Source organism: Helianthus annuus, chromosome 12 (assembly GCF_002127325.2).
Source record: "Helianthus annuus cultivar XRQ/B chromosome 12, HanXRQr2.0-SUNRISE, whole genome shotgun sequence".
NCBI lineage: Eukaryota > Viridiplantae > Streptophyta > Magnoliopsida > Asterales > Asteraceae > Helianthus > Helianthus annuus.
The window spans coordinates 38,635,027-38,647,932 of NC_035444.2; the positions used below are offsets into that span (position 1 = coordinate 38,635,027).

Consider the following 12,906-nt stretch of genomic DNA (forward strand, 5'->3'; position numbering starts at 1 on the left):
TTGGGTTAAAGTCCGTTCGAACGTCCCGTTCGATCGGCCGGCTGGCTCGATCGGCTGGTTCCTTCAAGTGGATTGTTTCTTCCTTTGATGTGAAGGATGTGTTTGTGTATGATGGTTTGTACTTTTGAAGTTTTTTTGCAGCATTACCTTTCAAGTTGGCCGATCGAACGGGCTGTTAGATCGGTTAGCCCAACCGATCGGCTAGCACTTCATTGTTTTCAAATATGTCACTCGATCGGTTGGCATGCTCGATCGGGTGACATTCCAATGTTTCGAAAAGTCTAAGTGTTTTGAAGTGTAGTATCTCATGATTCGAGTAGTAATGATTACAATCGAGTGGCTCGATCGATCGAATAGAACTCTGTCAATATTACACTTTGAGTTTGTGGGCCCAGGTGCTAGTCGATCGGTTAGCCCGGCCGATCGGCTGGCATTGTTCGTTCGGTTGGGCTGTTCGATCGAATAGCCTAACCGTTCGACCAGCATCTGACCTGGTTAGCCTATCTCCTAACACTTGGTTATTTCCCGTTACTTGGTGATGTTTTAGAGATAGTTTGATTACGAGTTGAACCATAGAACCTCAGCCTTTACTCGACTCACTGACTCGGCTGGAATCACCCAAGTCCGGTCAGTGGGCGTTTCAGGACCTAAGTCTAACGTTTAACCCGGAATCGGTAAATCTCTCGATAGAACCCGAATCTTGAACCATGTGTTTGTTTAGAATGGTTTATAAATCGGTTCAAGCTTCGTTTTCACCGGTTTGAGTGTAAAAGAGTTGAAAGATAGATGAAAACCCATCTTCCAATCCTTTCCCACCGTGAAATGTTAAGATCCTTGGTAGATTTTAGGTTATTCATGTGGAAATCGGTTAGATTCAAGCTATTCATGTTGGGTTGATGCCAAACTTAGTGTTCTTGAAGAACACCATGATGACATCACCCAAGAATGCTTAAATCTTGGTGATTTCATGGTTGGAATTCAGATTTTGAAAGATAGAAAGATGGAGAATCGATTAATGAACAAAAACGTACAAGGATTGGAGTGAAATACTTACCGGTTCGAGAGAAATCTGAGATTTAGTGAGAATAGAAGGCTGGTCGGTCAGAGCTTTTCCAAAAGTGGAAAGCTTGACAAGGACAGCCCTATTTATAGGCTTCCAAAAGAGGAAAGGGGCAGCTGGTCGAACAGCATCCCTGATCGAGTGGGCTGCTCGATCGAACAGCCTGTTCGATCGGCTAGCCTGTTCGATCAGGTTGCCCTGTTCGATCGGCTTGTCCTGTTTTGAGTATTTCGCGACGATTTTTGATATTTCGACTTCGATGAACGATGATTTGAGAATGATAGAATTCCTAATCAAATTACTTTTAGTCTCAACTACTATATCTAACATACGAGCATCCTTACAACCATTTCGGGTTCGATTTCCATTGAGTTTGATTCACCTTTGAGTCTTGATTGATTTGATTGATTCACCACACACTTTAACATAAAAGTAAACATGCACAAGTAACACATAAGGCACACACACACGTATAAAAGCATTAAAATTATCCACACTTGAGTTCGATGATTGATTTGATTAGCTTGATTATTGATTGACTAGCTTTATTGCATTGTTACTTCCTATCATTCACAGTCGGTCGTTGATTCACAGTTCGATTATCGGCCGATTAGTTTGATTATACAACACTTACTCCAAATAATATGAAAATCAAAATGAAACTAAAATGAAATTAATCTTTATTGATCTTTAATTCCAATAACAGTCAATTCTTGACTTTGACTTTGACTTTTGGGAAAACACGGGGTGTTACACCAATCACTTGTATATAACTATTCACAACTCGGATTTGAGTAAAATTTACATCGAGACGTAGATAATAATAAGAACATGTAACGACATAATATTCAGAAAATATTATGTTTTAAAAAGTTATAAGAGAAATTCAAAATTTATTATAATAATAAAGTAATATAAAATACTGATATTGTTGAACTTGTTAATATAAAATAGTAATACACATTAAGATTTAGTTTTGAATTAAAAAAAACATAGACGCTAAAAGAGGGATTGTTGCCAAAATAAAAATCCTACAAAAGCTTGTGGTCAAAAACAAAAAACAAAAAATTCTTTGTAGCTATCATGATATTATTTAATATATATAATAACTAGGTTATAACCCGGGAATACTCCCGGGTTGTGAATCTTTTTATCTAAAACAATAAATATACATATATATTAATAAATGAAAATTGCATGATGAATAAGAAAGATTAATAAATGGTAACAACGTATGTAAATTAAACAGTTATAAAATGTAACAAAGTTGCTTTCTAATTCGTTATATCATAGGTAAAAGAATATTAAATAACTTAAGCGGCAACTTCTTCTTTAACACGTGCAAGATGTCGTTCAGGAATACGACCATCACTATAGATCTGCAAAATAAAAGACAGACATGGGGGGGGGGATATTGCACGGTCCTCCCAACCGCCGGAGTGATCTCACTCCGGGAGCCGCTACCCGACCAAGCTAGCTCCGCGGTGACTTCCCCATGCCGAGTTCTTACCCTGGGCGACATATGCCACTCCCAAGACTCGAACCCAGTACCTCTGGGAAGAGGTGGGTGTCGGTGGCCAACTAGGCTACCCCAGTTGGTTAAATAAAAGACAGACATTAAATAACATCATAAAGTAACTAACCTCCCGATGAAAGATATGTTCGTAATCCAATCTAAACCTTAAACCTAAACAATACAAAAGTTTTAAGATACTAACAATATTTAGTTAGTTGACTACACCACATAAGTTATCACTACCCCTTATAATTAAAAAATAAGATTTCTATATGTAAATATTATCACAATTTGATCTAAAATTAAAATTTAAACAAAAACCATAAAAATAGGTCAAAATAGGTCAGTATATCAATATCTTAATCTAAATACATGAATATATAACTTAAAGATAATGCCATTCAACTTATAGCTCTAGTAACTGAAGAAGCCTTTTCACTGTGAATTAGGGATGATAAAATGGTATCGGGTACCGGTTTGAAGCCGATATTGAATTTACAAACCGACTCGATTTTCGGAACAGATTCGCTACCAACATTTTACGTTTTCGGTGCCGGTTTTTACCTTCAAATACCGGTTAGTACCGAGCTCAACCCTACTGTGAATGTATCAAATTTGATACACCTGATAACCAACAACATTCAAAATTTGAGTACAAAATCATATTTAATATCACATGCAGCCTCTAAAAATTAAAATAATTGTTATTTATTATCATATGGTATATTTCACAAATCCCCTTTATAGATTTTGTAGGTTGGTGTGATATTCAAACAGCCACTTAACACCAAAGGGGTGTTTGAATATGTGTATATCTCTAATTGTAACTGTCTTATTTTGTGATTGTGATTCTTGAATTGTGTAACCAGTTTGAATCCACAAAAGCCACTGAAACCTTTTTGGCTTCCTCAACCAATAAAAACACAAATCCAAACTAAAAAAGCACATAATTTCAAATTCTTATTACTCGATAAGATTAGGCATTCTTTATTTTCAACCACCTCATTCTAATAAGGATGTTTTTTGTTTCAAGATGAGTTGGGTTTGTTGAAATCATAAATTTTGATAACCATATGAAGATGAATCTCGAAAAAGACCTAGGTTGCTAAGCTATCAGGTTATTCATCGACGGCTTGGTACAATGCACACAATATCTTTATTAAAATAATAAAAAAAGGATGAACACGAAGAATAAACTAACCAGGAATCACCAGCACCGACAAGTGATAACTTGGAGAATGCTCCGAAGAACGCCATACGGTCACCGGTGGAAACCCAATATAAGATTAAACAAAGATTGATAGGCCAACAAATCTAACAAAATTATTATACCTCAACTCCTTAATAATCGAATTCTCGTAACGCTTCTCCTTGTACACAGGCACCTTAGGAGGCAATTGAGCAATTCCAACCAATCCGAATCATCATTGTCTTCACCATCATCAATAACAATCGCTTCCTAGGCCTGTTCAATTAACTAACGGTTATTACTCTCTTGTAAGTTAATATAGATATCATTATAAATAGCTAAGATGACATCAAAAAACACCTTTATTATAATTGGTGTGGCTGGTCCATTGCAGGGGTCTTCCTTTAACCGCATACTATTTTAATGCTCCCAATCATGATAAGACCTACAGTCAATCTTAAGACTTTAATCCATGTTCCCTATAATGGCTTTTTTGAAGTGTTACTGTTTGTAGCAGTACTTATAAATGGACCATCTTGGCATCGAAGTTGCTAAAATTCTTTATATACCAGCGAGTCGATGACTTCTGTAAATAAGATCATGAAAGCTAAAATATCTATACACCATTATTTTAAAAAAAAGGATTTTCTTAACAGGACAAAATAATGAAAAACCAAATGAGGTTGTGCACAAATTAAGATACTAAAAAAATAAGAAACAAAAAATCAAACTGGGGTCCAGTCAAATACAAACATGTAAAATCAGTCTAAAAAATGGGTCGAGTAAGATTATCAGGTTAATACATATAGACTCAGATTGGGTAATATGTCAAAACGGGTTATGTCATGTTGGCTAATGGGTCAAATTGAATCGGACCAAAATGCGTTCATGTCAAACTGGTCAAAACGGGTCATAATACATTTTTTTGGGATTGGTTCAAAGCAAATGCTATGTTTCTATCTGTAATATGCAAACTGGTTAACCCACGCTGAAATAAACAACAATACTTAACTGGCTGAAATTAAAAACAAACTTATAGCGATTTCAGTTATAAGGAATGTATGTCTCGATAACGGGTCATGTCAGTTTAGGTGTCAGGTTAAAACAAATTGGGTAATAGACTAATAGGTCAAAATGGGTCGCATCAGGTTGGTTAATGGGTCAACAACTCAAATCGGGTCACTTGAGCTTTTGTGTGTGTTGTATATATTTTAACTTTACATAAACCTATATTTAGATTAAAACTAAAAAATGGCGACTGGATTTAGATATATAAAGCATTACAGACTGATATGGATTGGGTTCACCCTAAAGTTTCAGCAAGATCATGGATTTAAGATGCTTAGTTGCTTACCGGACGATTTAGGGCCATGAATGTTGAGGATACTCCTGAACTCTGTCTCTAACTGTTCGAAGTGTCCTCTAATACAAACAATACTTCAGGAATCCAACTTAGAACTTTTGATTTCGTCCTTTACTTTCAATCTATAACATCTGTAAACAAAAATAAAATAATAATAATCAAATCTTTTGGTTTGGGTCAAGTGAGTGTTGTGACAACCGTCACTTTTCCGTACATTCCGTACACTAAATGAACAGTGATATGTGCCTTAATGAACATACATGATCTAGTTTACAAGAGAAATAAGTTTCTGAATTCCATACAAGTGAATTCATGTACGTTTTATACTACAAAATATTGCTTTATGCAAAAACGAGAGCGTTGCGTCAAAAATATTAGTAAACTCACCGGTAAGACACAATGTGTCAACGGAACTGCAGAAAGCAGTCAGACAATAAAATTGGAGCCTAGGTGTAGGTCCAATAACAAGAATACATTAAAACCCAAGAGTACATACAAGGGTTTAATATATATGCTATATGAAAGCAAAAATAAGCACTAAAAAGCACCCGAAACACACTTTAAGAGCAGAACTAATTGCGACAAAACTGCGAAACGAACGTTGATGGCCGCCCGGATAATATTTAATCCCACAAATATTCTGTTATGATTAAAATTTTATTTTAATCAGGTTCGTGTTGAAAAATAAATTAAAACGCTTAAAAACGTTATTTTTCAAGTTTAAGCACGTACCGTGTGTTCCTACGCGACATAGTGCTTACACTGCAAAACGCAGACAACGCAGAAAACCTAGGAATATTCCAGGAATATGCTAGGAATATGCTAAGAATATTCCAGGAATATGCTAGGAATATGCTAGGAATATTCCAAGAATATGCTAGGAATATGCTAGATATTCCAAGAATATGCTAGGAATATTCCAAAAGGAATAATGCTAAGAATATTCCAAAGAATATGCTAGGAATATGCTAGGAATATTCCAGGAATATGCCAGGAATATGCCAGGAATATGCTAGGAATATTCCAGGAATATACCAGGAATATGCTAGGAATATTCCAGGAATATGCCAGGAATATGCTAGGAATATGCCATATGGAATGTCTATAAATACCTTGAGATGGCACACTAGACAATTCACCACCCAACACCACAAAACTACTCTCTCCTCTCCCTCAAAAACTTTCGGCCGAACACCCCTTGATCATCCATCATATTTTTCGATTTTGTTCTTCACATTCCAACATCATACAAGTGTCAAGTGTCACGCATAAGAAGGCTTGGTGCACTCGGAGCTCGAAGGACCTCTTTCTCTAGCTTTTATCCACCACATTCGCGTCTAGATACTTCCCTAGCCTCGAGCTAGTGGTATGTTGCTTAAAACACATTCTTGAGCTATTTTGAAGTGGTTAATGTGATGTGTAATGATTAAAACTCGAAATCTTACAAAATGGTGCATTAAAGTCTACTAAAAACATGAAAAATGATGGTTAAAAGCTCACTAGTTGTGTAAATGTTGTAGTAATTGAAATTTGTGATTATTTAGTCCCGATCTACGTTGTGGTAGCTCGGATCATCATTTAACCCTGTTTGGTTAAGATCATGGATCTTGACATAAGCTTGTTTGAAATGGTGCAAGGGTTAAAAGGTGAAACCCTACCACACAAGAAACATGAACTTGTGTAAAAGTATTTTTACTTATGAAATAGTGTCTAAAACTAGCCGATCTATGTGTCCACAAGTGGTATTTTCAAAAGACCAAGCGTCAAAAGAAATCACATGTTCTAATCCGGATCTTACACAAACAAAAGTGATTTTTTTGTGATCAAACAAGTGTGCGAACACTAGTGTAACAAAAGTTTTAACAAAGAAATAATTTTCGTAAAAACCGACTAGAAGTTGTGGAACTTCATATTCTTTAAAAATAAAGTTTTTTTTTTTTAAGAAATTAAACTTATTTTTAAAGATAACAAGACTTACTAAATGTGCTAGTAAATTACTACACATTTTTGTAAATATGCAAGTTCATGAAATGGGGAAAATTAGTGATTGTTGTTGATGATTATTGTTGATAATTGTTGTTGATGATTATTGTTGATAATTGTTGTTGATGATTATTGTTGATAATTGTTGTTGATGATTGTTGACGATTTAAAAGAAAATAAACACATGTTTTGAAAACATGGGAAACCTCCATTTTTAGGGGAAACTCTGTCAAAATTTTTATAAATTTTGACACTTAGAAAAATATAAGTTTTTGAAGAACTTATTCCCTAAAAATGTATTTAAAGGTATTACCAAGGTTTCCCTAATTTCTGGTGATAAGAAATGAGGATTTCTTCAAAAATAAAAGTGGATATAAATATGTATATTTTTGAGAGAAAAATATATATTATTTTATCACCAACTTTTGTGCTAAGTGAATATAGTATGTGTTATACGTGCTAGCGTATTGAGACGTAAAGATACACTAAATACTCATGAGGATTATAAACATGAAAATACACATACAACATGCTTAGACACATACAAGAGGATATATTTATGAAAATATATTACTTGGACAAAATACATAATTCGGGTGCAAAATACAAGATACGTATATTTATTTTTGAGAAAATGATATAAGACAAATAGTTAAAAATATAAATATTTTTAACACAAGAACACAAATACAAAAGATAGTGACTTGCACTTGTGCGATACAAGTCTAGTGACTAACGTTAATAAAACGCGTTTAGGTCACGACGCTAGATAAGCAACTCCGGTGAAGTTTACGACGCAGGAACGCAAAGTTGTGAGTTCATGCTCCCCCTTTTCTTTAACTGTTTTTGGTTTTATAACTCTCGGGGGTGAAATACATGTTACAAATATTATAATTTTTTTTACAAGTAGTAAAAATACAAGAAGCACTCTTGGTGAGAACGAGTACCGAGTGCAATACGAATCGAGAATACAAAAATACGAGAAGCACACTTGGTGAGAACGAGAACCAAGTATGATGTGCTTTAAGAAATGCCTAGAAATTACTAGATCATGTGAGCATGGACTTAATACTAAAAATGCCATAAAGTCTTGGTGAAAACTAGTACCAAGCCATTAAAAACATTCAGTAATTAGGGACGAGGGTTAGATCTAACGGGTACGGCCGAGCCCCACTCATGGTCCTTATGTGACCTCTTGAGTGCTTCGGTGTCCCAGTCGAGGTAAATCGACACAGTCGAGGTAAATCGACACAGTCGAGGTAAATCGACACAGTCGAGGTAAATCGACACAGTCGAGGGTAATCGACACAGTCAAGGGAAATTGACACAGTCGAGGTTAATCGACACAGTCGAGGGTAATCGACATAGTTAAAGGAGCCAACACTAATGCTCCATAAGTCCTCACATGCCTTAAAGGAGCCAACACTAATGCTCCATATGTCCTCACATGCCGAAATGTCTTTGTACAAACATTCAATTAGTACGTGGTGTACACAAGAAAACTTGATTTTTGCAAGAATACTTTATTTATACAAGATACATACCATGTTTTCATACTCGGTATGCAAAACGCATGAACTCGCTCAACTTTATGTTGATGTTTTCCAAAATTACATGTATTTCAGGTGACAGGATGGATCTTGGGCGCAAGTGTTGTAACTAGAAGTAGACTACAAGTTTAGATGTCATCCACTTTTGTTGAATTGTAACCTAGATGAAGGTTGTGTTTTAAAACTTAAATGACAAGTGTTTGTGATCCTCAAAATTTTCCGAATGGATGAACATCGTTTTAAATCATGTAGTTGTTTATTATGATCGAATGCAATGATAACAAGCTAGTCACACATCATACGCTTCCGCAAAAGACAGGGTGTGACAGTTTGGTATCAGAGCTTCGATTGTAGTGAACTAGGATTCCTTCTCGAGTCTAGACTACAATCACTAAAGTGCTTTCACAAAAACATTTTACAAAATGGTTTTCATTGCATTCACGAAATCGCCAAGATCCACGAGTCAGACACTTTTCAAAGAAAAGACAAGGCAAGGACATTAGTGAGGAATACCCATAGAGTAAGGTGCCAACCAAGGCATAGTCTACAAAAGTTAGACTTGACAAAATGACCCCCCCCCCCCAAAACGAGAGTTATACGTGGTATAATGCATTAAGTTACTTGATTATGCTAAGTAGCATATTTGTTATTGGTATTCATGCATACGAATAAGTGTACGGAATGATTATTGACGTGAATAAAAATTCTTTCGACTCCGACTCCTATTACGGTACGTGACTCGCACGATGAAGCTATCGACCTCGCGTCCTTTGCAAAGCTCGTGGCTGGGAGTGATTACCAGACAAGACTCTGAGCTTACTTCCGTAGGAGATGGTTGTTCTTCCCTCTCGAACGTGAAGATGCCAAACTACGGTGGTGATGACGAGGCAGAGGCGGCGACCTTGAACGAACTCTTAATCAACGGGACGAGATCCCTCCGGATTATGTGAAGCAAAATTGACAACATACTTGACTAGAAAAGGAAGATGAAGTATTCATCACGAAGGTGCCCCTCCAACTACTAGGAATTCTCTCCATTCCTATTCCATCTAATCATCGTGCCTATACGCGCATAACAGTAACGAATGTTAGCGCATGGACCTCCGCAATGGTCCTTTCCATGGCAAGGAGTGTAAGGACAGTAGTGTCCCCTCCTAGATCAATCATCTGCTTGGACGAGAGAAAATTGGGGTAACTGTGCAAGACAATTTATTATTACGGGGGCCCACGTAATAACGACTTGTAGTGCACAGAAATCCTGGTGGACTCTACGGGTCGAGCTAATGAAAACCACACCAAATTCAATGTATAGGTGTCCTCACCTTCATCTGGTAGAACATCACATAGATCAGTGCTTTAGCACGTAAGAAAGTAGGAAGCCTGTCTCAGCCTACTTCGTGACTGACACTTCTACCTGCGTACGAGACGTTTGAGGAAAACGACATTTAAGCAAGTGAAGATGAGAAACATTCAAGAGATTCAGCGACTTTGCACTCTCTATCACCCATACACGAGCAACCCCCTCTAAGGGAAAATGTACGCCCCATTAAAGCCAAAAACCTAAGAAAACCAATGTAGCGGGAAATAACTGAAACCTAAATGACCGAGGCAATGTAACCTCAATTTCGTTTTAAGCCAAGTTGGCAAGCCTAAGTGAAGGCTCAGTAACTGTTTCCCGCTCATACATTGAGTATTTATGTATACATGTGAAATTGGGTGATTACATAATGGCTTATGGTGCTATGTACCTCATAGACACCTGGAATGTTGCCTAACCTACTTCATACCGTTTTGGCAGAAGGGAATGCCGCCCAGGCGAGACACAAACACCAGTACGCTACCAAGAACAGAAGCCGAGCTGCAAGAATGCATCTCGCAGGCAATTGCACGACATGAAGCCCTCCGCTCTAAGCACATCAATGGCACGACTGAGAATAGCCCTCCAACTGGCTGCACCTATAAACAGTTCCTGGACTGCAAGCCTTTGAATTTTGATGGCACAGGAGGTGCCGTTGCATTTGTTCGTTGGACAGAAAAGACGGACTCAGTTCTAAGAATGAGTAACTGTTCACCCCAACAAAGCGTTACCTATATCTCAGGGTTATTTCTGGATGGCGCACTCTCATGGTGGAACCTTCAGGTTCAGACCCTTGGTGCAGATGCTGCTTATGCACTGAGCTGGGACGAGCTCAAGGAAATGATGGAAAAGAAATACTGTTCTAGGACTGAAATCCAGAAGCTTGAGGTGGAGTTCTGGAATTTGAAAATGGACGGACCGAAGATTCCTGAATACGTCCAGCGATTTCACGACTTGTCTAGGGTCGTCCCCTACCTAGTCAAACCGGAATTCAAGAGGATAGAACGATTCATTTGGGGACTTGCACCCCAGATTAGGGGCATGGTTACTACCTCAAAACCCTCAACCATCGCAGAGGCTATCGATATGAGTGTCACCCTTACTGAGGAGGCTCTACGTGCGGGAAAATTTTCGGAATCAGAGGATAACAAGAAAGAGACTCATGTGGAGTCGTCAAGCAACAAGAAGAGGAAGTCCTCAAACCTAAAGATGAGCACCCAACTCAACTATGGAAGCTCTAAAGCAAACAAAAGAAAGAAAGTGAATTCGCCACATGGCAGGAGCACTGATGGAGCCATTAATAGGGCAGGTGGTAATGTTTACTCGGGGACTAAGCCGAGGTGCAGAGAATGCACTTTTCACCATAAAGGTCGATGTCTGAAGCCTAGGTGTGGAAAGTGTGGAAAAGAAGGGCACAACAGGGACGCCTGTTGGGCGAAGGACCCAGATGGAAGAAATAAGAGAATACCCGGTTGCTACAAATGTGGTGAAGCAGGGCACTTTAGGAAAGATTGCCCAAAGAAGAAACAAGCAAGGAAGGGTTTTCACGATCGAAACTCGTGAACCACGCTAGGATCCAGATGCGGTTACGGGTACGTTCCCTATTAACCACCCTTATGCATCTATTTCTAATACTGGCATCAACCTTAACCTTGCATGCTTAGAACTTAAGAAACTTCTTGGCCTAGTCTCAAGTAAGATAGACGTCCCGTATTCTTTAGAAATGGGCATATAGAAGGATAGCTTAAACAGTCGAAGCGATTAAGGATCGTGATTAGGCACTCAGAGGGTCGTAACCTTCTGTTACCATTGACTCGTGAGGTCATAATAATCAGCATGGATCGGAAATCCAAGTATGCAGCTGAAGTCGTCAATACGAGAAAATCAGACGCATCCCTCGTGCGAATGATGAAACCCAACTTTACTGTAATAGGCGCAAGGATGCTAGACCCCATAAGGCGGCAGATCTACGACATCCTTCATTGGTCGAAGAGGCATAGAAATGCCTCTGAGTAGACTGCAGAACCTGGGAACATCCCCGCGATGGAAGAAGTTCTAGTAGCCTTTTCAAAAGACTTGCCAGAAATGCCCCTTCGCAGCGTCAAGAGAAGTTTAGGATAAACCACGTGCCAAGAGCAGCACCAGTGTCGAATAATGTCTTACCGACTAACTTCGTCCGTAAAGCATGAGCTCCGGACGTAACTGCAAGAGCTACCAGACAGAGGAAGTTAAGGACATGACGCCTTTAGTTAGGGATATGAGGAGAAAGTTGGCAGTTCCATTTTGCGTAAATTCCTGAGAATTGAGAATCAGAATCCTTTGCCAACGACTGGCAACATAAACAGACAAAATCATAAGATCCTAGTTGCCACCCAAGGATCAACTTGAGGACAGGATGTCCATGACTGTGTATACCAGAAGGAAGTGTCCCTGAAACGACCTTTAGGACTCGCTTTGGAAGTTACGAGTTCCTTGTCGTACCATTTGGCCTAACACATGCATCGACAATATTCATGGACCTCATGAAATCGAACGTGTAAGCCATACCTAGATAAGCCATATACTTATTGACTACATTCTCATATGGCCAATGACCAAGGAAGGTCGTGAGCAACAACTGCAATTTACCTTGCAACTCTTAGAGAAAGAACAGTTAAGCGCTATAATGACGAAAAGCGGATTTCGAATTCGCGAAGTGAGAACTTTCAGATCCATGATGGATAAGAACGAGATTCATGCCAACCCTGCAACCAAGAGCTAAGGAGCTAGAGTTGCAATTATGTGACGCCTCTCGACAAAGTCTCGATTGTACGCCGATGCAACAAGACCACGACATTACATACGTGGCACATTGATTAAGGAATCATGAGAAGAACCCTTGAGATAGG

At 38.3% G+C, this 12,906-nt stretch overlaps 1 long non-coding RNA gene across 1 annotated transcript; it reads right to left on the bottom strand.

Moving 5' to 3' along the window:
- Positions 1 to 2,261: 2,261 nt before the first annotated feature.
- LOC110896599 lies at positions 2,262 to 4,037 on the bottom strand. The gene is made up of 2 exons (XR_002568024.2): positions 3,778 to 4,037; positions 2,262 to 2,439 (listed from the first exon to the last, which is right to left on the bottom strand). It is a non-coding gene; the product is annotated as an uncharacterized LOC110896599 (long non-coding RNA).
- Between the last annotated feature and the right edge of the window lie 8,869 nt (positions 4,038 to 12,906).